Source organism: Ceratotherium simum, chromosome 11, assembly GCF_057802395.1.
Source record: "Ceratotherium simum simum isolate JZ-2026a chromosome 11, ASM5780239v1, whole genome shotgun sequence".
Lineage (NCBI taxonomy): Eukaryota > Metazoa > Chordata > Mammalia > Perissodactyla > Rhinocerotidae > Ceratotherium > Ceratotherium simum.
In genome coordinates, this window is record NC_141910.1 from 74,484,372 (window position 1) to 74,509,648 (window position 25,277).

Below are 25,277 nucleotides of genomic sequence, written 5' to 3' on the forward strand. Positions count from 1 at the left end.
GCAGTTTCCCTGTTCTTAGACTAAGTCTGACCAGAAATGATGACGTATGGCCCAGGGTAGTGTCAGTGCAGTTAGAGCGAAGAATTGGGAAGGGAGAGCAAATTGAACGGCGGTTTCCAGCAGGGGAGCACATGAGTATTACCTTTGAGTCTTTCTAAATGTGGAGACTCCCAATTTCCATCCCTGCCTATGACTCAGACACTCACAGCGAGAGTGGGAGGGTAAGCATGACCCCTTCCCAGGTAGACAGCCACCCATTTTACCGATGAACTAGAGAAGACGTGGAGTTGATGGGTTCAAGGGGTGAGGGGAGGGTGAAGGCAAGAACAGATTCCTAGGCTACTGGGGCTGAGTTGACTCACGAACTAGAAAGTAGATCTGGTTCAAGGCAAGGAGACTGAGAAAAAAATCTTTAAACTATATGAAAAAAGGTATCATCTCTAAAGATGGATGCCTGAGACAGGACATACAGAATTTGCATGCATAATTTGCAGGGCCCAGTGTAAAATGAAAAAGCAGGGCTTCTTTTTCAAACATTATTAAGAATTTCAAGAGGGCAACAGCAAAACCTTAAACCAAATGTGAGGCCCTTCTAAGCACAGGCCTTGTGTGACTGCCCCAGTCAAACACCCATGGAGCCAGCCATCTCTAAGACCTGTCTCCAGGATTTCAAACATACCCTTATTTATTTTCCTAATGGAAAAATAGACATGGCCTAGAGCAGGATGAGACTGAAGCTGTTCTAATTTCTTTCCTTCTCACCTGCAAACATTTAAAATTAGAAAAGCGTAGTGTTGTAGTCATTTAATTCTCTCATCTTTTCAGGGGTATTAATTTTGCACAGTTGACACTCAGCCCATCAACCTTCATCCTTTGCTGTCTGTTAGAAAATCTCAGCTTGACTCCTTTTCTGGGCTGCCATCTGTTGCTCTTACGCCCTTCTATTTTTAAATAAGGGAGAGCACAATAGGTGCTCCCGCAGATAGACAAGGAGGGAGCAACTGTTCGTAGAATGTTTCCTTATAATGAAGGTGGGAGATCCAGTTCACATACAAATTCGTAGAGGATTCATTGGAAGTTGGTCTATGTACTTAAACTGGCCTGTTTAAAATGTTTAAACTACTTGTCTCCATTTATTGTTTTTTCTTTCCAATAGCATGTTTAGGTGAGCTTTGTTTTAAGATAGTCATCTTACAAGAACATCACACGACAGACATGCCTCACCTATCGGCTCAGTGAAAGCAACACAAAGGTCTGCTGTTGTCCTCAACCGCACGGATGGTTGGATTCGCGTCCTGTGTCTGTATCCTTATGTTTCCGTTAGTTGACCCACTTGGAGTAGGTTGGTGGTAGAGTAGTTTCAACTGTGAGTTCATTTTCACATGGAGCCCTCCTGTGTTTGCAAATCTTTTGTTTAAAAGTCTTTTGTTAGGGCCGGCCCCGTGGCTTAGCCATTAAGTGCACGCGCTCTGCTACTGGCGGCCCGGGTTCGGATCCCGGGCACGCCCCGACGCACCGCTTCTCCGGCCATGCTGAGGCCACGTCCCACATAGAGCAACTAGCAGGATGTACAACTATGACATACAACTATCTGCTGGGGTTTTGGGGAAAAAAAGGAGGAGGATTGGCAATAGATGTTAGCTCAGAGCCAGTCTTCCTCAGCAAAAAGAGGAGGATTGGCACGGATGTTAGCTCAGGGCTGATCTTCCTCACAAAAAAAATTTAAAATAAATAAATAAATAAATAGAAGTCTTTTTTTAGTTTTAGAAGAAAAACTTGAAAACATTCCAAAATGAACATGAAGAAATAAAATATGCTGCATAGATAGCTTTCCCATCTGAAGGCTAATTGCAAAATAGGCTTTTGGACTTTGAACTTCTAGTTATCTTTTTGAATCTAATCTTATAAAAACAAAAATTGGCCTATAGAGTCTTAGAAAAATATAGGAAAGCAAATGGTTGAACCTGTGGAGGAGATAATTTAAAAACTAAAAATTTCCCTGCAATCTAGCAAATCAGCTATTTTTAGAAATGCCTAATGCCACGTGTCACTATGGAACCAATCAATAACTAGATTTTAGTTTTAAAACAACAAAACATTGGATAATCTTTGTAAAAAGAAACGTGAAGTTTATCAATCTGACTTCATTTGTGCCTGATTCAACTCCAAAATAAATAAATGCGCTTAAATTATTTGTTTCAAATTATCTTTCCTAGAGAAACTTTACCACTGAACAGCCTACTAAAGACCCTTATGAGTATGAAAGGATATAGGGCGACAGGCTAGTTGGTCTTATTCAACTTTCTCAATTCTAATACTTTCTTCAATTATTGTTTTTGCTTGTCTTGATCCAAAGGAGTTAACTCCTCTCTGATTTTTGAGATGACCCACATGTACAGGAAGGATATCCAGTGGTTGACAGCTCAGCTCAGTCATCTTGCAAAGGGTTGGGTCTCCACTCTGCAGTTTCCTGACTGCGAGAAGTGGAGTGGGAGGCAGTGCCCACAAAGTTTATTGCACAGCATGTGGGGCGTAGAGGGACCCTCCATAAAGGTTTGTTCAGAAGACAGGAAGAATGTCAACACTGTCTTTAATGAAAGATACTTCTGAGTTTTGAATCTCATTATAATAGGGTTTTTAAAATATGCATGTTTTATAATAGCTTCCAATTTCATTTTAAAGATGTCAATTATAAGAATTATTTTTTGAAAAAATTCTGATGTTTTACCTTCTGTTGCCATTGCGTCACATTAGAACTTTGTCTTGACAATCCTAAAGTTTTATTTTAAAATATAAGTAGGTATCCCAGAGTTTAAGATTCATCCCTCTCAAAGAGATGGGAGAACATTAACAAACGTTGAGTCTATACGCAGTCTAGTCTAGAGTCTGTCTTACCTCTCTCTAAGATTGCCTTGAGGGGGCCAAATCAGGACTCAGGCAGCACTGTAATCTTTCATTCACAAACATCTATTTAAAAATACCTAACTCCTATAGAAAGTCATAAATTCATAATATAAGGAAAATATAGGATGTATTTCTAAACATGTTTCTAAAATGATACTGAACTACTTCACTGAGTTTTGATAGTCTAAAATATATATTATATATTATGAATATATTTTATATAAAATATTATATTAAAATAAATATATAAAATATATAATTTTAAATATATAAAATACTGTGTAAAATTATATATTTTATGTATTATATATGTATATACATATAATATACACATATGTACACACATATATATTTTATATAAAATATATATTTTATGTATATTTCATAGTCCCAATGTCCAATAGCCCTTGAAGTACAATAGGAAAAAATTTGGTTCTATCTACAAAACTATAGGAAAAATCATTTACTAATTAAATACCGTAAAGTGAGAGAAGACAACACGTGGTGTTTAATTGGCTGACTTTCTGCAAGGTTGGAAGCGTGAACATTTGTCCATCGTTTATCCCTGTCAGTGTTTGCCTGGGTGGTCCACGGCTTGCCTACTGCGGCCCAGAGGATACGGCGGGCCTCCACAGGCAGTGCTGCACTGTTTACAGAAGGGGTCCAATGCTTTGACCCAGGAATTTTATCTTGATATCTCCGCTCTCTTGGAAATTGAAGGCTTTTCCATCTAGAATTTCTCATCTAAAGTGGCAGTGCCCCAAAGCTACTCATACTTCCAGATGTGGTGGTTTTGATCAGATGTAAGCTTATTAAATTCATCTAACAGAGGAGAACAGCTTCTAGTTTATAAGCCAGGTGCTTGCAGTGGCAGAAATCCAGCTCCTGTCTCCGGATAACTGGAGGTGAAGGAGGCTGGCGTCTACATCTGTGGGAAGAATCAGTGGTCATTGCCAGCTCCCTCGCTCTCTCTCTCCTATCATTCAGTAATAGTATTTTGTTTCCTTTTGTATTATATTTTTCTCAGTGACTGTGGCTGCACACAAGTGGCTGTGGCACAGGCCAGTCCCCAGACAGGGACCTCAGGTTCATTCTGTGCCCATCACAAGCTCTGAACAGGCTTTTCCTCTACCTGAATCAGATTTCTGGGGCCAGTCCTTGATGAAAATCTTGAACCTGAATTTAGTTAGCCAGGAAAGGTCAGCAGGCTCAGACTAATAATTCTCCATCAAGAAAGTCCAAGGGATCCACAGACCCGATCTGTGACAGCCATTCCCAATCTGCCCTCCTGGAGAGCAATATGGCTCGGCACTGAGTCCTTCAGGAAACATCTGAAGCGACACTGTCATTGTAAGAAAAAACCTTCAGAGATTCCACGGAGACATCTTGGGAAAGAAGCACAGTTCAGCAGAAGAAAAGGCAGTGTGGACAGAAGATATTTAGCAAAACCAGATATTTCAAGGTGCACAGTTTTTCTATTGCTGACTCTGCTAATAGGCATTTTATGTATTCACTTGTTTTTATCATGATTATTCTCTTTTTTAAATTCAGTCCTTTCTCTTCTTCCTCCTCCCTCTTTTAAACTGTCATCTTTATTGTTGGGATCATCATCATCAATAGGCTTGTACCATTCTGGGTCCTGGAAATACCATGCACTTTCTTTTCCATTTTTCTATGCTGCCCCCTCCCCGACTCACCCAGGGACATGCACTTTCCCTCTGCCCTGTGTCCCTTCGGGGCTGCCCACAAGTGGGACAATTAGCACAAACTCTGCAAGGGAGAGAAGGCTGGAGGCAGGGTGTCTTTCGTAAAATTGTAAAGAAAACCAATTCTAAACACCCCCAAGTTTGCACCTGTAAGTCTTTCTCCCGGTACCCGTTCTTAGGACCTCCACTCAATTGCCTATGCGATTAGCTGTTGATTACATAAATAATTTCTGCTCAGAGCTTTTCTCTAGGACTTGAGGAATGAGACGATGCAAAGCAACATGGCTTACTAAGCCAAACTATAAGACTGGTTTTCACTGCCCTCAACCACTTCTTTTACCATTCACTCTTACCAGTGTCACCGCATCCTCCTGACTCACAATTCCTTCCTTCCATTAAGACAGGAAATATCATTTCCATTTTAGCCAAATTTATCCATACCAAAGCGTTGTCTCTTAGACATTCAAGTTTTTCATGCTTTTTATTTCACACTATGGAATGAAAGGCCCTGCCTCCTGGTCTCAAGATTTATGTGACATTCTATAGACCAGAAATATTAGTGACGCTGGAGGTGCGGGGAATCCATCGCACTGTGCTCACTTTTAGCCCTTGCATTAAATGTCTGTTTCTTTTAGGTCTTGGAGAGCAGAGGAGGCAGGACAGAATCTGGAAAGAAAGCTGAGTGTTTGCTGTGGCTCTTTCCTCTGCTTCACCCACTGCTCTTGTTGTTTTAACTGATCGATTGAGTTATAACTGACATAACATCAACTCCACATATTCAGTGTGTGTAATTTTATAGGTTTTGACATAGGTACGTGCCTGTGTATCACCACAGGCAAGATGGTGAACTCAGCATCACCCTGAAACTTCCTCATGCTTCTCTATGTAGCACCCCCTCCAGTTCTTCCCTGCCCCCATCCCCAGGCGACCCCTGAAGTGCTTTCTGTCACTAGAGATAAGTTTGGATTTTCTAGGATTTTATATAAATTGTACTATACAGCATATACTTTTTGTGTGTTTTTCCCTGAACATCAGTATTTGAGATTCATCCATGTTGTTGTTTCAGTAGTGCACTAACTTTTATTGCCAAGTAGTATTCCATTGTGTGGATATTACACAATTTATCAACTCACCTTTTGATGGATACTTTGGTCCATCAAAAGTTTCCAACTTTTGACCATTTCAAATTAAGCTACTACGAAACTTTCGTGTAATTAGTCCGTGTGTGAACATATACTCTCATTTCTCTTGGGTAAATACTTAGCTGAGAAATGACTGGGTCATATGGTGGGTGTAAGTTTAACTTTTTAACAAAATGCAAACTATTTTCCAAAGTTTATCATCTTACATTCTCACCAGCGGTGTCTGAGCACGCTAGTTCCTCCACACCTTCCTCAAGACTTTATGTGGTCAGTCTTTTTATTATTAGCATTCTAATAGGTTTGTAGAACATCACATTGGGGTTTTAATTTGCATTTCCCTAATGTCTACTGATGTTGAGCATCTTTTCATGTGCTTGTTTTCCATCCATATATCTTCTTTGGTGAAGACTTTGCTCAAATCATTTGTCCTTTTTTAAAATTGGGATGGGTGCTTGCTATTATTGATAGAAGTCCTTTATATGCAAATACTTTCTCCCAGATTGTGGCTTATCTTTTCCTTCTCTCAACTCTGCCTTTTGAAGAACAGACCTTTTTAGTTTTGATGAAGTCCAAATTAACAATATGTTCTTTTATGAATTGTATGTTTGATATTGTATCTAAAAAATATTTGCCTAATTCAAAGTCATAAAGATCTTCTATGTTTTCTTCTAGAAGTTTTAGTGTTTCATATTTTACAGTTAGGTTTATGATCCATTTTGAGTTAATTTATATATTGTGCAAGGTGTGGATCAAAGTTTATTTGTTTAACTTTTTATTATAGTTATCTAATTGTTCCAGCTCTATTTGTTAAAAATAGTATCATTTCTTCATTAATTGCATTTTCATCTTTGTCAAAAATCAGTTGTCCTTATGTGGGTTGGTCCTTATATATTTCTGGACTTTCAATTCTGTTCCATTGGTCTGCGTGTCTGTCTTTATGCCAATACCATGCTATATTGGTTTCTATAGTTCTATGATAAATTTTGAAATCAGGTGGTGTTAATTCTCCGACTTTGTTCTTTTACAAAGGTGCTTTGACTAATCCAAGTCCTTTTCATTTCCATGTGAATTTCATAATCAGCTTGTCAATTTCTTTAGAAAATGATTGCTAGGAATTTGATTGAGATTGCACTGGAACTATAGCTGTAGAAGAATTTGGAAAGAACTGCCATGTTAAAAACACTGAATCTTATCAACACAAGCATAATATAATTCCAAATTTATGTAGGTCCTTTTTAATTTCTCTAGCAAAGTTTTTTTAATTTTTGGTATGTAGATCCTGCTCATTATTGTCAGTTTTCTACCTATATATTTAAAATTTTGGATGCAATTGTAAGTTATATTTTTAACTTCAATTTCTGAATGTTCTTTGCTAGTATGTGGAATTAGTTTTGAAATTGTATCCTGCAACCTTATTAAATATTTACTTGTTCTAGTAGCTTTTTTGTGGATTCCACCAGATTTTCTACATATACCATCATGTCATCTACAAAATAAAGACAGTTTTACTTTTTCTTTGTGGGTCTGTATGCCTTTTATTTCTTTTTCTTGCGTTATTGCACTGGCAAAATGTCCAGTATATTGTTGATTAGATGAGGTCATGGAAGACTACTGTTTTGTTCCTGATCATGAGGATAAATTAAGCTATAAATTTTGTATAGATGCTCTTTATGAGGTTGAAGAAGTTCCCTTTTATTCCTAGTTTGGTGTTTTAATCAGAAATGCATGTTGGATATTGTCCCATGATTTTTCTGCATCTATTGAAATGATAATGTGGATTTTTTTTCTTCTTTAGTTTATTTGTGGTGAATTATTTTGATTTTCAAATGTTAAACTAACCTTGATTAAATCCCACTTGGCCATGACATACTGTATTTTATGCTGTAGATTTACTTTTTTAAAATTTTGTTTAGAATTTTTGCATCTGTGTTCATGATGGGTATTGCTCTATATTTCTCTTATCTTGTAATACCGTTGTCTGATTTTGTTATCTGAGAAATGCTGGCACCATAGAATGAGTTGTAAATTGTGCCCCCACCCCCTGTTAAATTTCCTGGAAGAATTTGTATATAATTGGTATTATTTCTTTCTTAAATGTTTGGTATGTTTCACCAGTTAATCCATCTGGACCTGGAATTTGTTTCATGGGAAGGTTCCTAACTATACTTTGAATTTCTTTAATAGATATAGGCTATCCAAGATATCTTTCTTGTTGAATGAACTTGGTAGTTTGTGTCTTTTGAGGAAACTTTTTCACTTCATCTAAGTTGTTGAATTTATTGACTAAAGTTGCCCATAATATTCCTGTATTAATTTTAATATGTGTATATTTTGTATTGATCTTCCCTCTCTCACTCCTGATACTGGTAATTAATTCTCTCTCTTTCTCTCTCTCACACACACGTACACATCTCTCTGTCTTTCTGTCTCTCTCTCTTTTATGATCAGCCTAATTAGAGATTTATCAATTTTATTGATCTTCTCAAAGAACAAATTTTTGGTTTATTGATTTTTCTCTACTTTTTTCTGTTTTCTATTTCATCGATTTCTGCTCTGATTTTTATAATTTCCTTTCTTCCAGTTACTTCGAGTTTAATCTGCTCTTCTTTTTCTAGTTACTTAAGGTGGAAACTGAAGTCATGATCTTTATTCTTCTCTGACATATGCTTTTGTTGCTATGAATTCCCCCTCCATACTGCTGTAGTAACAACCCTTAAATTTACGTGTTGTGGGGCTTGTTTTCATTTTCAAATTTAGTTCAAAATACATTTATTTACCTTTTTAGTTCTTCTTTGACTTTTCAGTTATTTAGAAGTGTTATTATTTTCCAAATATTTAGGGATTTTACAAAAAACTTTCTACTTTAATTCCACTGTGGTCAGAGAATATAATTCATATGACTTGAATCTTTTTAAATTTATTGAGACTTGTTTTATGCCCCAGAATCTTATCTATCTTGGTAAATATTCAGTGTGCATTTGGAAAGATTATATATTCTCCTGTTGTTGGATGGAGCGTTCTATAAATGCCAATTAGGTCTAGTTGGTTGATAGTGTTGTTCAAGTCTGTATCCTTACTGATTTTCTGTCTGCTTGTTCTACGAATTATTGAGAGAGGGGTGTTGGAATAATTGTGTATTTGTCTATTTCTCCTTGCAGTTCTTTCAGTTTTTGCTTCATGTATTTTCAAGCTCAGTTATTAGGTGCATAAATGTTTAAGATTGTTATCTCTTCTTTATTAATGTATCATTATAAAATGACCTTCTTTATCCCTGGTATATATTTTCATCCTTTTGCTTTAACCTATTTTTGTCTTTGTATATAAGATGTTTTTCTGTAGGCAGCGTCTAGTTAGGTCTTGCTTTTTTATCTAATTCAATAACTTCTGCCTTTTCATTGTGGTGTTTAGATTTACATTTAATGTGATTATTAATATAGTTAGATCTAAGTCTACCATCTTGCTATATGTTTTCTGTTTATCCCATCTGTTCTTTGTTCCCTTTGTCTTAATTTTTGCCTTGTTTTGGATTGATTTATTATGTATAGGTCTATTTATCCCCTTTGTTGGCTTATTAGTTATAACTCTTTTGTAGTAGCTATTGTTATTTTGGTTGTTGCTTTGGGTTTATACAATAAATCCTACTTTTTTTGCAGTTTACTGTCAAATGATATTATATGACTTCACATATAGTACAAGAATCTTACAATACTATCTATACTTGCATTTCTTCCCCCTTGACCTTGGTGTTAGTGTCATAAATTTTGCATATGTTTTACATATGTTATACACGACATGCCGCATTATTATTTTTGTTCAAACTGTTGTTTAATTTTAAAGAGATTTAAATAATGAGAAAAATCCGTATAGTTACCATTTCTGATGTTCTTTGTTACTTTGCAGAGATCCATATCTGTATTATATTCCTTCTGCTTGACAATTTCCTTTAACATTTCTTGCAGGACCAGTCTGCTGATGTATATTATTTCAGCTTTTATATACCTGAAAAAGTCTTTATTTTACCTTCACTTTCAAAAGGTATTTTTTCTGGGTAAAGGATTCTAGGTCAAGCAGATTTTTTTCCTTTGAGAACTTAGAGATGGTGCTCTATTGCCTTCTTGCTTGCATTTTTTCTGATAATAAATATTATATTGCTTATCTTTGTTTTTTTTTTATATATAACTTGACTTTTTTTTCCCTCTATCTACTTTAACATTTCCTGTTTATCACTGGTTTTGAGCAATTTGGTTATTGTCTGCTGTATGTAATTCACTTCTGTTTCTTGAGCTTGGGTTTTGTTGATTTACTTTGGATCTGTGGTTTTGAAGTTTTCATCAAATTTGGACAATTTTAAGCCACTATTTTCAATTTTTTGGGGGGGGGGAAGGGCCCTGTCCATCTCCTCTCCTTCAGTTAGTCTGATTACGTGTACATTAGTCCACTAGAAGCTGTCCCAACAATCACTGCTGTTTTGTTCATGTTTTTAAATAGTTTTTTCTCTGCGTGTTTCATTTCGGATAGTTGATATTGCTACATCTTCCAATTCACTAATCTTTAATTCTTCAAGGGCTTGTCTGTCATTTATTTCATCCAGTGTACTTTTCATCTCAGACATTACAGCTTTTATTTGTAGGAGTATGATTTAAGTTTTTTTTTAATCTTCTGTCTCCACTTAACTTTTTGAATATATAGAATACAATTATAATGATTGTATATTGTCCTTGTCTGATAATTCCAACATTTGTATTAGTTCTACAATAGTTTGAATTGAGTGATTTTTCTCCTCACTGTGAATTTTATTTTCCTCCTTCTTTCCATGCCTGGTAATTTTTAATGGAATCCTAGAGATTATGAGTTTTCCTTTTTGAGTACTGGATATATTTTCATTCCTAGAAATATTTTTGAGCTGTGCTCTTGGAAGCAGTTAAATTACTTGGACACAGTTTGATCAATTGTGGTCTAGCTTTTAAAATTTATCTGGCAGCATCTAAGTCATATTTAGTCTACAACTAATTATTCCTGGTTACTGAGTCAGGATCTTTATGAGTACTTGGCCCGGGGCCTGTGAGTCATGAGGCTCACACCCCAGCTATGGAACAGCCATTATTCTCTGCCCTGTGTGAGTACCTCATCTTCTTCTGCAGGTATTTTCAGGTGGTTCTTCCCCCAACCCCAGGTAGTTTCCTCAGACTTGTGCTGATAATTACTCTGCTAGGTACTCTTGCGGGACCCTCTGCAAACCTCCAGGGCTCTCTCTGTGCATCTCTGTTCTCTCCAGTGCTCTGTCCCAAGAACTCTGGCCTTTCTGGTCTCCCTGGATGCTTAGCTCTGTCTCCTCAACTCAGAAGTCCACTGGGCTCTACTTGGGTCCCTCCTCCTGCAACCCATCCTGGGAATTTTCTCACGGTAGACAGGCAGGACAATCACAGAGCCCATCTCTTGATGAATGGGTCTCAGAGATCACTCTCCTTCGTTGTCTGACATTTAGTGTCTTGAAAACCACTGTTTCACGTAATTTGTCTGTTTGTATTTTTGTTCAGTTGGTTGCTTCTGGTGAGAGGATAAGTTCAGCTGCTATTACTCCATCTTGGTGGGAAGCAAGAGTCCTACTTTTTCTTAATTCATCTGTTTCAGTTATTCTTTCCCAAAGTCTCCAGTTGATAAGAGTATGAACTCGACTACTCTCCCCTACTCTCCTTTGCCGTATATATTTCCCTTTATTCCCTTCACAAAAGATGAATGATCGACCTACTATGATCCTCAGAATGGATAGACAATAGACACCTGTCCACGGAGCTCTGCTTCCCCAGGCCGCCCAGTACCAGGGCCTTGGCACAGAGCATGGGATAACACCATCAAGTCTAGAGTGGAGGGGGGTGGAACTGAGAGCTTTAGGAGAAGAGAGGAATATCAGCTCTTTGGTGGCCAAATTCAAGACCTTTGTGTTTTAAAATTTGTTGACCTGTGTATGACAATGGCTACAACCACGAGAACACAGTACATAATACTATAGACATTTTAACCATTAAAACTAATTGTAGATGATAGGGAAGTTAAAAAGTAAGAAGGGAAAAGATAAATATCTGATTTAGCCGTGAAACAATATTACTAATTAATACTAATCTCATCTATGCAACTTAAATACCAGTTATACTTACCTTGCAACAGAGCACCTGTGGAAATTTAAAGTGTATGTGTGCGTACTAAATTGTGTATATATTAGACTAACAAAATATATGTATAGTATTGCTATATACATATTTTAATATAACATATTTTAATATGTTATATATATTTTATAATATGTTATATATCTGTATAATTTCTTAATTTGGTTATTCATCATGCTTCTTATTCATAACTTAATAAACACTGGCAGCCACATGTCATGTTTGGGTCTCAGCTAGGCACTAGCTAATCTTCCTGAATTATAAACTGATCCTTTGTTATGGAGCAACTGATTTGGGGGGAATTTGAACACTGATATGGGGATCTAGGATATTGGTGTTCAAAGTGGAATGCCCATATTTCAGAGGCTTCACAAGGTATTGGGGTGTAAAAATAAAATATTTGAACTTATTTGTATTAAACAACTACTTTGCTTTCCTAGTATAAAACGTATGAATGAGTATAGACACCTTCACCTTTTCCAGATGTCATGCATCATGACATCAGCAGATGTCAGCGTGTCGTGTGTGGCATTCTGCAGTGAATGAGCAGTCCACAATGCAGGGGCATAAAATTGGGAACCTCACGCTTCCACTGGCCTTTAGCATTTTGCTCTGTATTGCAGTTTATGAGGGCCTCAGTAAATGGATTTGTAAATTATATTGCAATATATGTTAATATTTTGTAATGAAATGGGACATTACTGTGAAAATTGTTTGTACCACAAAGATGTCTACTTGTTTTTATAGTAAGATTTTAAGAGTTGTCAGCTTTAACGGTAAACAAAATTATTATTTTACAAAACGAGACATGTTCGAAATTTGTTACCTATAGATGAGGATAGTGACTAAAGAAGTATGGTACCAGCAGATATTTTTGGAAAAATAAATACCTTTAATCTTGCTTGAAGGTAAGGATGATTTTCTAACAATTAGTGAGAATCTCTTTAAAAAGAAATTTGTACTATGGAGAGAGCATTTTGAAAATGGGTGTTTAGGAATGTTGTTGTTGTTATGTGATTTTTTTATTTTGTTATAAATGATATTTGAAACCTATTAAAAACTCTCAGATATACCCACTTTAAAAATTTGTAAACAAAAATGCCTAAGCAATTTTAAAGACTCTCAAAATAAATCGTTTCAGTGGGATTTGAATCCATTTGTTTATATATTTAAATATATATATATATTTAACAACTTCTAGTTGGTTTATAAGAGCAACTTATGGCGTTTGGGATCAACAGAAATTTATTAGTTGAATTTCAATAAAAATCTTGGCATAACCTGTAGAAATAATTGAAAAATAAGTATTACAATTTAGTTAACAATAGTTAATATAGAAGTTACTCTCCTTCAGTTTTAGATGAATGTTTCTTTGTGAGGTATCTTTTCAACCATGACAGGTCTTAAAAGCAAGTATCAATATAAATTGAACTAAGAAATAGAGCTTGAGATTGCTCTATCATAAAGTGTTAGGCAAGATTTTAAAAAATAAGTCATATTTGAAGATAATTCTCTCACTTAAAAAACATTTTTAATACATTTCAGAAGAAAAAATATTTGCACTGTTTATAAATATAATAAGCATTTTTCAATGGCAATCAGCAGATTTAATTGGTTAGTTGGTGGTGTACTTAAGATAGATGTGAAGACATTATTCTAAACAGTATATTATACTATACAAAATTAACAAAGAGCAAGCCTGGCCTAGCCTCAGCCTGCCAAACTAGTGTACTGTTTCAAGATGCCTTTCTCCTTGACAAAGATAAAGATGGGCAAAAAAGAAACATAGGAGGCAGCCCCGTGGCATAGTGGTTAAGTTTGGTGAGCTCTGCTTCAGCGACCTGAGTTCTTGGGTTTGGATCCTGGGCACAGACCTACACCACTCGTCAGCCATGCTGTAGCGGGGACCCACATATAAAATAGAGGAAAATTGACACAGATGTTAGCTTAGGGCAAATCTCTATCAGCAACAAAAAAAAAAACCCAAAACAAAATATAAACACTTCTCCTCATCAGTGAATTGGGTTTTAAGCAGGAAAGGACATCATTATATTTGTGTTATATATATATACATATACATATATATATAATGTATATGTATAATTATACACAATACAGTTAATTCTCATTATTCATAGTTGTCATTTTTATAGCATCACCATAAACACTCAGCAAATTCTGAACCACTGCTCCTAAGGGAAATACAGGTTGAGGTTCCTGCAAACCTATGGTCACCCCATTCTCATCAACCAGTCAATACATAACCTTGGTTTTGTGTGTGTTTCTGTTTAAAGGCACCTTATTTAATGTGTATTGTCAATTCACTAACACTGAGCTCACAGCCAACAGCACCGTAACTCATGCCTGAATGAAGCTTACCTAACACGTGTATTTTCTCCAAAAGGCATATCACAACCTTCTTGCCCTTGGGGACACCAGAAGCACTGCCGCACTGTGTTTGGAGGCCATTTTAAACAGAAATCACCAACAAAAAGCACAAAAATGTGGAAAATGTGGCACTAAATAGACTGTGGAAAGGACACGTATTTCAGCATGAAGCTGAACTAAGGAGGCAGAGGTTGCCTCATTCGACCTCAGCTGGGACCATGAACTGCAAGTGACTCAAAATTTTTTGCTGCTCTGTGCATGTCCACAAATGACAGAGGAAGCACAGCGAGCATTGAATGTGAGGTTACAAGTAAACTTTAGCAAGTAAGCAAATTTATAGATATGGAACCTGCAGATATTGAGCATCAACTGTATATTCATTCCAGCAGGTTTATGGAAGATAGATTTCAGAGAGGCAACAGTGCATTTTGTCTGTTTGAAGGATGAACTAAGTAATTTTCTACTCTTTCTCTTACTGTGCTACCATCTTTTAATTTGATTTCTGAGACCCTGAAAAACATTGAGACATTGTATTTGGTGATGAGGACAGGAAGATCTGTAAGATACAGGTCCTGACACCCAGCTGCTTATGGCCCAGAGAGAGACAGATGGGTAAATAAGTTCAGTGCACTGTGAAAATGTGGACGGAAGTGTCCACCAAATAACGCCCACATTTCCTCTTCAATATTACAGAAGGCTTATCAAAAGAACTTCCAGATGGGCTAGATTTTGAAGGATGACTAAGACTTCATCAGGTAAACAGCAAGAAAAGAACAAGGTAGATAGTAAAAATAGATGTTCACAGACATGAAGATATGACACGGTTTAGTATATTTGGGAAATTATAGGACTTTGATATTGCCATAATGTAAAATGTTAGGTGGCGATGGAGGAGTCCATACCAGAAGCCTTGGTGAGAACCAAATCAAAGGGCCTTGGTTGACCATCTAAGGATTTTGGACTTTGTCCTGTACGTTCAGAGAAGGGGGAATGGAGATACATCTTTAGAAATGTGCGTTAGAGAGAAAACCCAATGGCACTGGCTGGAGTGGATTACCGCATGCAAACAGTCCCAGGGGTCTGGACTCCAGAAAAACCGGTCTTGCTGGTGTCCGGTGAAGCATGATGAAGGTCTGAGCTAAGGGACTTCAGTGACAGCAGACAGGGGGAGAGGTATTTCTAACATGGATAATGCTTAAAGCAAATAATCTGGACACCTGAGAGGGAGTATCATTCAGTTTGGATTCTCCCTTCAGTGTGTCACATTATCAGGTGCATCATTCAGTCTTTTTTTCCCCTTTTTTAAAGAAAAACAGATGTGATGGAATTTAGGGAACATTAAAAACCTGTATCTTACTTGAATCAAAGAAGAGACAGGTTAAGATTTGCTCAAGTTTCACATAGTAAGAAATGAATAAAATACAAGTTAAAAACAAGAAAAACAGTTATGGAGTGCAATAATTGTTTTCTGTGCTTTGTTTATACAAATGTTTACTTTCAGCTGGTAGATTCCAATAAAAAGCTCTATTTCTTACTTCTGTAGTAATGACTAAATGCCATCAAAAACAGGGCTTCAAGGGGTGGTTTTGGAGGGTTTTAGAATTTTCGAAACCTAAAAGTTAATTTGTCATTAGTGGTAAACTACGGAATAAGGAGTTTAAAATACCACTAAAATGGGTCAACTTAAAAATGCTTAAATTTTCTTAAAAAGCTAACCATTAATGGCAAAAATAGAGGATTGTTAAACAATAGGTTATATCATATTTGAGTTGGAAAAATGAGCTGGACCATCAGGAGAGCAGGTTTGATCTGAACCCATCCTGGAGCAATTGACTGTGATCCCAGAAATGATTGATCCCAGTTGACTGTGTCGTATGCACTATTGTCAATATGGATCCGATGCAACCGTTTAATTCACACACACACTTTCTTTGTCTGTTTCAAAGCTAGGTGTTTTCAAAATTTTTATTTATTTTTCAGCTTCCATAGTTGGAATGACAATGTATCAGGTATTATATAAAACACTTACTTCAGGTCACTTGTAGAGGGCCAGGGTATTCATGCATGGTGTGCAACCTGTCAGATGTTACTGATGAAATATTAATGTGCTCTGTTGACTTTTCCAGAACTCATGGATTTTGAGTAGATCATGTGCTCGTGGGGATCTAATCTGCATGGCACAGGCAGGAACGGAACACTACGTTACACACAAAAACCTTTGATTCCTGCACTGGTGGACTTTCCTATAGGGCTCCAGAGCAAAAAAGCTCTAGTTTACTAACAACCAGATGTGTGCCAAGGACCACCTGACTTTTCCCAGTTGTTACTGGTATTTAAGGAATTCCCTCTTCAGAAGAGGCATTACTGTAGAGTAGAAAGATTCGACCTTAGAAGGCTCAGGCTTTCCTCTGCATTTACTATACATGAGCGTGGTAGGAAGAGTAATGGCCCCCAAAGATGCCCATGTCCTAATCCCTGGCATCTGTGACTACATCACCTCGAGTGACAAAAGGGACTTTGCAGATGTGATTAAGTTAAGGATCTTGAGGTAGGGACATTATCCTGCATTATTGGGTGGGTCCAGTGTAATCACAAGGGTTCTTGTAAGACGGAGGCAGAAGGAAACAGTCAGAAGAAGATGTGGTGATGGAAGCAGAAATGAAAGTGATGTGAGGAAGGGGCCAAGAGCCAAACATGGGGAGCCTACAGAAAATGGAAAAGGCAAGGAAGTGGATTCTCCCTTGGAGTCTTTACAAGGAATGCAGCCCTGATTTGGGGGCTTGATTTTTAAAACTCTTGACCTCCAGAACTGTAAGATAATAAATTTTCATAGTTTTTAGTCACTAAGTTTGTGCTAATTTGTTATAGCAGCAGTAGGAAATGAATACAGTGGCAAGTGACTGGCTTCCTTGAGCCAGTCTCTACCAGACCCATAAGCTGGTGATGTTATCTGCCTACCCTTCCTCATTGCACTGCTTGGGGAATCAAATGACGTGTTTTATGGAAATGCACTTTGTAAACCGTAGAGCCCAACGTAAATGTAAGGGAGTTGTCTAAGTGAAGGCATGCCCAGAGGAAGAGAACAGCGTCTCTGCTCTGTGACTTGCTTAAAGCAAAGTGCTGCATGCTGAGATTGTGGATGGAGAATGGGAACCACTCTGAGCTTCGTTATATTTTCAGAAGTCGCTCTTGAATGCCTCAGTGCTGCTTGCCCCCTGACAGGTAATTTCCACAGCAGAAAGCATGTGTGTGCCTTACCTGCTCCTCGTGCAGCTGAGGAAGGACTCAACATGCATATGACTTATTCTACTGGACAGTTCCCGGGAGAAAAAGGAAATGGTGCTTTAGAGAGAGGAGAGCAGAAGGGTCAGAGAATAGAGCTAAATAAATGGGACCAAGAGATGAGCGGAGGCCAACTCTAATAACAGAAGAGGCTAACTGCCACGCACTCAGCCCTCAACATCCGTAGCTTGACATACTGAAAGTATATTCTCACTTGGGTCATACGAGTCATTGGATGGGAGCAGGGAGTTCTGCCCTAACCAGCCATGCTGGGACCTACACTCTTTCTACCCTGTGGCTCCACCATCCTCCATCGACCTGCTGAATGGAACAAGTGACCACGGCTCATGGACTGGGATATTTATGAGCCTGCTTGACTGTGCTGCACCTCACGTCTGCTACAACCATCACTCAGACTCGGTTCACGACAACACCTCACTGCAAGGGAGGCCATAAATGTAGGTTGGCTGTGTGGCTGGGAGGAAGAGGAGGACGCAGATTGGCAGTCTCTACCCCATGATCTGCTTTTAGGCACAATTTTTTCTGTAAACTCTGTTACCTTAAGAAATAGACATTTCAAAATATCTCAAATCAAAAAGGGTATTTGCTTTGCAAAGCAAAGGATGAACATTTTATGAGAAGTAGATCCACACTTCACTTTGTTATTGAGGACACTATTTGCAAAGATCTCATTGTTATGTCCTTCTCAGCCTTTCCCGAGTCTACCCATTTCTTTATAATCCAAATAAAAACCTCTGATTCTGTGAAGACTAAATGTAATGCTCCTCCATAACCAATCTCTCATTCCCCTAATCCATACTTTTTATCTTGTCCCTTTCATAAGGTCTTTTCCTTTTCTGTCTGGTTTTGTAGTTATTTCTGTACATATACACAACTTTTTAAAAATTATGAATTAAAGAAATGTACCTTATTCATCATTTAGCTCATAGTAGTTGGGCCCTTAAATATTGCATAGCGATTGAAGGGATTATGATATGTTAATGTCTCTTCTGTCCTGAGTTTCCTCATCAGTAAGACAAATAATTCAGACTAGATCACTGTTTCTCAAGCATAACTGTTCATCAGAATCACCATACACAATTTGAATAATACAGTTACATATACCATAGCCAAGATTTAGAATAGCCAAAGTGATAGCCAAAGTTAGACCTAGGCATATTTTGAAAAATTCTATAGGGGATTGTTTTATTTGGCATTTACATTGTTTATATTTATTCCTTCTTTTACTTTCAACCACCTGGTGTCCTTATGTTTAAGGCACGACTCTTGAAAGTGGCCTGTCATTAGGTTTTGTTTTCGGTCCAGTCTGATAATCTTGAACTATTAATGGTACCATTTAGTACTTTACATCTCAATGTAATTATTAGTGGGTTGCATCATCTGATTTACTATTATTTTCTAATTTTTCCACCTCTTGTATGACTTTTCTCTTAAATTTATTTGGATTTAGTATTTTATGTTAATCCTTTTTACCTCAATTAACTTGTTAATTATACTTCTACTACTCAGTCTGAAATTACAGTATGCATTCTTGAGTTATTAAAATTTAATATCCTGTTTCACCACTTCCCAAAAATTCAATGACCTTATGAATGCTTTAACTCCATCATATCCCCACTTCATGTGTTATGTAGGGAAGTAATGCATATGTAGATAAATATTTATTAAACATAATTATTTCCTTATAAATGTATTAAATCCTACCAGATATTATTTTATACAGTCCATAATCATTTAGCTTTATCCACCTGTTACAGTTTGGGTTGATCTCATTTCTTCATGCATCTCGGAGCTACAATCAGATGATTTTCCTTCTGACTAACGAATCTTTTAGTATTTTCCTTAATGCGGTTCTACTGATGACAAATTCTTTCATATTTTATTTGTCTGGAAATATCCTTTCTTTACCTTCATTTTTGACGGGTTATTTCAGGAGATTGACAATTACTTTCTTTAAGTATTTTTAATATAGAATGCCATTGTCTTCTGAATTCAGTTGTTTCTGTTGATAAGTTAGCTGTCAGTAATTGCTAGCAGTTTTTAAGAAATTTTTTTTTTGTTTGGTTTCCAGCAGCTTTACAGTGATGTGCCCAGGTGTGATTTTCTTTGTATTTATCCCATTTGGGATTCTTAGTGTTTATTGAACTTGTAGGCTTATATCTTTCATCACCTTTCGAAAATTCTGAGCCTTAAGTTTTCAAATATTTCTTTTGTTCCCCTTCTCTTTCCTCTCTTTCTAGGATTACTATTGCACATGTGGTAGAGATTTTTGCTATGCCTCATGTAATTTTTATACCCTTTTATGTATTTTCTATCATTTTATCTCTCTGTATATTAATCTTGATGTTTTTTCCTGACCTGCTTTTCAGTTCACTAATTCTCTCTTCATATTATGTAAATCCCATTGATAGAGTTCCTTATTTCAATTATAATTTTTAAATCTAAAATTTCCATTTGATTTTTTAAATAATTTTTATTTATTTTCTAAAACTAAACATATTGTTAAATTCCTTAAGCATTTTCACCATAATTCATTTAAATTTCTGTCAGATAATTTCAATGTATCTGTTTTTATTGGCTGTTATTTTTTCCTGGGTTTTAGTCAAATCTACCTTGTTGTATGCCTTATTTTATTTTGTTTGAATTACAGACATTGTTGATGAAAAACTGTAGCTATTTGTTGACATTCTATGTTCTGTTATCTTCCTGAGAAAGTATTATTCTTTTGCTTCTTTCAGGCATCTAGATTAGGGGAAATCACTTCAATCAAATCAAGAATTGAGATAAATGAAAATTATTTTAAAAATCAAGTGAAAGTGTGTGAATTTGCCAGGGAACTTTCCTTTCAGCAGGCCGTGAACTCTAATCTTATGCTCCCTATCATGCAGTATTGCCGAACTCTCCACTCAGATACTCAGACCCTCATGGTACACTTTGGTATCAACAAATGTCTCAAGCAGAAAGTGGTACTAAATATAAGTCTCGCCTCTCTGGGTTTCCTTCTGCCTGGAATCTTGACTGTACAGATCATGATCACTCTCCAATGCCTTCAAACAGATTATATAAATAGAGCCTAATCTTTCCAATTGTTATCAGCAAGAGGATTATTCTGAAACAAGATTGTATGCCATTTCCAAAAGCAGAACCACTCACTCCATCTACCCTAAGTGATTGTGTTAGACAGTTAGGTTTGAAGACTATTCACTGGGGTAGATGATTTCCATAATCTTTCCAGCATTAATATTCTAGCATTCCATAACTAATAAATATTCCATAAGGAAGGTGATAATAATAACATTTCATGTTACAGTGTACATTTATCCCATTTTTAAACCAACAACATGGTTCTAAGATTTGTTAGTTCAGAGTTAACAAGAGGGTCTGTTGAGGTTGGAAGACCTCCTCACAGCCAACAAGGACACCTCTCACACAGTCAGACAGGTGTCAGTGTCCTAGAGTATAGACACCCTGATGCTTCTTCTTTTCCCTCCTGACAAGGTGGACAGGACAAGTAGCTATTGAAAGTAGCCATTATAGTCACATGCTGATGCTTTCAAACAACAGCAAACGTAGTTTCAACAGAAAAATCGCTGGTCGTGGGTTGTTTATTTTCCTCCGCACCCCATGTGTAATATTCCAAAGGAATGTAGCTATAAATTTCAATTTCAATGTGATGCAAAGCTCTTGACATCAAAAAGTTTCTGGAATGTCCTAAAGGAAGATAAAACATTATTAATAACTACAAAATGCCAATCATTATGTGGTTAATCTTGTAGATCATTGGGAAAACATTATTAATAAATTAAATAGCAAAACATACCTAACATCAGTATAATGGTTCAGAGAACCAAAATAAAATTTTTATTACAAATCATTTTATACATGGATGACGCCCAAATCTTTTACTTTAAGTCATAACTACAATGTAACTTTGGTCTGCTTCATATTCTGAGAAATTCCCCAGCTTACATGTAACCCAGAGGGAGCAGTGTCACCCACAAATCTCTTAACTTGCCTCCCACAGCCTGGGGTTCATTGTTTTCTGGTCCACATCTTGATCTATTCAACCCTACCTCACTTTCCATATCTGATATGATCACAGAATTGTGTGATGTGGCACCAGACTGCTGATTAGCTGTTTTTAATTCTTACTTTTTTGACATTTTTAAGAACTTACCAGATATGAGTAACATTCCAAAGACTATATTATAGATTGTATGGGTGATATTCTAAACCCCAAATGGATTGATACCATAGCCCAAAGCTTCACAGACAGAAGCATGGAGAACAAACCTTGTGCATTTGCCTGATTTCATGAGGTTGAAAAGCCAAAATATTTGAGCTTTGATGGACCATGTGCAGCGATATGAGGAGGGCAGCATTCTGACACAAGGGCACATTGTTTCACTGTGTTTTCGAACGTTTAAGCATGTTCATGATTCTTAACTAGCAAATCTTTTTGGCAAAGGTATTGCCTTCATTTTCAAAGTCCAGAGAGACAAAATGATCTTCCAAGCCAGACACTGACTTTAGGACCTGAAGATAGCGGGAGTATGTGTTTCTTAGTGTGGAACTGGCAGTTCTGACTTTAAAAATTCAGGATGCCCAACCACATTAGTGTTAACAGACCGATCTGGAAGCCTTGACTTGATTCCCAGGCCAACTGCTCTCAGCTCCCCAAGGAAGAGGCCCCACTGCAGACAAACCTCCAACTCTGCCCTGATCCTGGACTGCAGCAGACATCACCTTATCTCAGGTCTCACAGCTCCCACCACAAAGGGTAACTCCTCCTTCACAATGGAGAATGGTGGAGACTCCCTCGTGAGACTCTGTCCTCTGCTAGGATCAATTCAAACGTAAGTGAGACAGAATAGAGACAAACAATGAGACAGCTGAGAAGAAAGCCTGAAAGCAGAGCCAGCCTGCTGAATCCAAATTAAGTATATGACAATCACCACCCACTGCCAGTAGCAACAGGCGCCTCTCTGCACTGTGTGCGCCCAGGAGGTTTAAGACTAACAAGTAACACTGAGTAAAGAATAAGAAAAAAGAAGCAAAGGCCATACCTGGGGTTTTGAGTCATTTTCCTAGAAACCTTCCACACGGGACTCCACTGTTCCTTACAGCTGCTGTACAAAGTATCAAGTGCAGGGTTGAATTCTAGATTATATGTTCTCTTGATAGACCCACTCCAAGTGCAACTGCATGGATCCAGTTTCCTCTGACACATATTTATAGTAGAATATAATATAATTCAGTTCACCCCTATTTTTTAGAAATTCGAAAGCTATGGGAAAATCATGGCAGAGAGCATAGTGGAATGGTATCCAAGGATAAGCCTTCTAGCTCCTAGACCAGGATGCATCCCATCATATGGACATCTCTAGGAAGAGTAGAGTTTTGCTATATATGAGTGGGACTAACTGGCTGTGACTTCCCCCTGGGCAGGGACACTGTCTGTTTTTGTCTGTCATCTCATCCGTAGGAACAGGCACAGTATCTGGTATAAAGGACTTCAGTAAATATTTAGGAAATGGATTAGCAGACTATACTGGAGGTTGTGCTGCAACGCTCTGCCATCTTTGGTGGGTGTTGAATAATTGACTTTTTTAAACCTCAGCTAATCTATGTCCTGAAGACTCGTCCTCCATGCCATCTTCTGCTTGAAAGGATGAGAAATGGGAAATGGGATTCTGGGGAAAATAATAAGTGGATGCACAAGTAATGCTCTGTTCTTTTGTATCTACGTAATCAGAGGGTCTTGATTTTTCTGTTTATTTATATGTAGCTGGTTTTACCCAGGTTTACTGATGTGGGGCACCAACCCAATCCTCCTTGCACTGAAGTAAGTGGGCACTACTCACCCCAGCCCCAGGTTCACATCAGGAGCACTTTCTCTTTGCCCAGTGGTCTCTTCCTCCAGGGAAGTGAACGTCCTCTCCCTTCTGCAGAATGTCAAGGAACCTGCTGTATAACCATAAGTACGAGCAGCTTTGGGTTAAGACTCATTTGTTTACTTAGATTAAAAAGTATATCACAGAATGACCTCACATATTCTTCATCAGGGATATGGTTCTGACATTTTCCCGGGGTCTCTAATCCCCACGAAAAGCAGATGGTATTTACCTGAAAAACTCAGATCTGACCTGCTAGTTTTGTCCTGTCCAATGACCTGGTTCTTCACAATCTGACACCAAAAAGGGATCCTAGATGCGTGTGGTTCTTAGGCTCGCTCATCCTCATCTACCTTCCATCCTGAACCACCAAAGGGAACATTCCACCAACTCCCAGGGTTTCCAAGAGTATCCCACCACATAACACAGCCTCCAGATGCCAAGGAAGATCTCACTTAAAACGTATTAGACAAATAATAATCTGGTATATACTTGCACAAAGAAGCTTCAAAACATTTGCTGTAGTAATCTGCTCTGAGATATGACAACCCTTTATCTCATTCATTCACCTGTGCACTCAGATATCATGCCCACTGAGTGCCTCCATGTGTCAGGCCCTGTGCAGATGCTAGGGAACAAGGTGGACGAATCCTGGGCTTCAGTGAACTTTCTTCCCATAAGACAAGAGAAAGAATAAATAACCAATTAAGAAAATTAAAAATTGAGGTCCTGAATAAAGGGAAATTGTGGAGCTGATACAGAGAATGAGGCGTAAGCTCTTCCCATAGAGACGGGTAACATTTAGGCAATAGGTGTTCCTGGCAGAAGAAACAGCATGTGCAAAGGCTCCAAGGCAAAAAGAGTTTGATTTGTGCACATGTGCAACGAACTGCAAAATTAGTGCATTAGATCAGGGGTTCTCCAGGGTCTGGGTTCCAAGGCCCCTCTATACTCTGCATATTCTGAGGCCTTCATGGAGATTTCATTTATGAGGGTTATATTCACCATATTAAAATTAAAACTGAGAGGGGCCGGCCTGGAGGCGTACTGGTTAATTTTGCAGGCTCCGCTGTGGCAGCCCAGGGTTTGCAGGTTCAGATCCAGGGCACCGACCAAGGCACTGCTTGTCAAGCCATCCTGTGGCAGCATCCCATACAAAGTAGAGGAAGATGGGCACAGATGTTAGCCCAGGGCCAATCTTCCTCAGCAAAAAGAGGAGGATTGGCAACAGATGTTAGCTCAAGGCTGATCTTCCTCACAAAAAAAAAAAAAATTAAAACTGAGATTTTTCTTAAAATGTATTTATTTTTAAATTACAATTTAAAAATCCATTACATATTAATATAAGTAATATAATTTATGAAAAATAACTATTTCCATAACAAAGAAAAATTATCAAAAAAGAATCACTTCACATTTAGCAAATCTCTTTAATGCCTTTCTTAACAAAACAGCTGAATTCTCATCTGTGTCTGCAGTCAACATATTGCATTAAATTGTTGGACTGAAGCATATGAACATATTCCAACCTCACAGATTATGTAGCTGGATGAGGTAAGACCTCACTAACTCCTCGAAAGGGCCTAAGGGACCCCCAGGGTTCCTTCAGCCACGCTTTGAGAATTGCTTTTGCAGAACTTTGTAAGTAACATTAGGAGTTAAGAGAGGGAAGTCGGGTCAGTTCTTATGACGCCTGGTAGGCGTGATAAGGAGTTTAGGTTTGGGAAGCCCCGAAAGCAGTAGGAAGCCATTGAAGGATCCTGAGCAGGAGAG